Genomic DNA, 1,672 nt, shown 5'->3' on the forward strand with positions numbered 1-1,672 from the left:
CAGCTGGGCGTGGTAGCGCATGCCTGTAATTCCGGCTACTTGCAAGGCTGAGGCGGAAGGGTCGTCGGAGCCCAGCAGGTCGAGTCTGCTGTGACCAGGAGTGGCCACTGCACTCCAGTCTGGGTGACAGAGTAAGACTCCAACTCAAAAAAAAAAAAAAAAAAAAAAAGAAATGTGTAAAAAAAAAACACAACAAAGTGTAGTAGGTCTTATAATTCGGACCATACTTACTAAATTTTGGATCGTTTCTGTTTCCTACACAGCAATATTTAGCCCAGTTTCATGCTCATAGATGGAACTCTATAAATGTTTGTTAAATAAATAAATGAAAGAATGAGTGGACCATTACAGTGTTGCGTCTTCATTTTGACCAGAACCTATTTTCAGTCTAGTTTCTTCCTACATAACTCATGGTTCTATACCATGAAGATAAATTTGCCTTAAATGAAGTGAAAGAACATTTTGTAAGCTTGTCAAGTTTACAAAGGACATTTATTTTGAAGAAATCAAGCCTCTTAATATATATGTAGTTTAATTATGCAAATAAATGAAATTAAAACTAGCATTTTTTTTGAGCTAAGAAAGATAAATGTATTAAAGAGAAGATACATTGTAAGGGCACAATGGGCAGGACAGCAGCAAGACTGTCTGTTGTCTACTGCCTTTTTTTTTTAAAATGTAGAGATGAGGGCTCACCAAGTCGCCCAGACTGGTTTTGAATCTGTGGGCTCAGGCAAACCTCTCACCGCAACCTCCCAAAGTGCTGGGATTATAGGCGTGAGCCATTGTGCCTGGCCTCTGCTTTTTGAAATGGTTTTTTTTTTTCTTTACTGTGTTTGTTGAAAAAACCTAACCATTTGTTTCCTGGTTAAAACCCCAGGTATTAGGGAGAGTGCACATCACATTACATCCCATTAAAATTCCAAATACTAGGGAAGTAGAACTAGAACACTTTTCCTTGTGTCTATTGCTTTTTTTTCCTTCCATTTTTAAAAGCATTAGAAATTGTATTCTAAACCTGTTACACTCGTTTCTTCATTTTTTTCCTCTACAATATAGTTTGCTTGCCTTTCTAAACTTTTGCTCAATATCTATAAAAATATTTGCTTTAGCATAAATGACTAGTTCACAATCGGATAGGTTATGAAGATACTTTTTTATTTAATTGTATTATTAAATTCTGCGGAAAAGTTTAATGATACTATTGGAGAGGACCCAGCATATTCTATGATGGAATATGTACTCTTGAAGTTTCAACATTATTTCCTAGGCTGAATAAGGTTCTTCCATTAAAAGCCCATCCAGGGAGCAAGCTCTGACCATTGAACATGGCAGCTACTGGCTCTGCGGGAGGTCTTTCTGGAAACAAAACGGCACAGAGCTGGGTCAAAACTTAGGAAAAGGGGCTCTGTCCTTCTCTGATGCTATTGTTTCCTCTAAAAGACTTCATCCTCCTCCCCTGCCCACCACAGGAGAATCAGTAATGAAAAGAGTCGGAGAAGAACAGTAAACAGGAAAATTCACCTTCATTTGCATCCTTCCTCCCTTTTAGAAAGTATTCACTTTATTCTGGGAACCAAAAACTCCTGGAAAGTATGACTGGGGTTAAGAAAACCTTAGCTAACTGGCTCAGTGGCTCAGCCTGTAATCCTGCGCCTTTGGGAGGCTGAGG

The sequence above is a fragment of the Carlito syrichta genome, unplaced genomic scaffold (assembly GCF_000164805.1).
Source record: "Carlito syrichta isolate Samal-C Ts95f unplaced genomic scaffold, Tarsius_syrichta-2.0.1 Scaffold307199, whole genome shotgun sequence".
Lineage (NCBI taxonomy): Eukaryota > Metazoa > Chordata > Mammalia > Primates > Tarsiidae > Carlito > Carlito syrichta.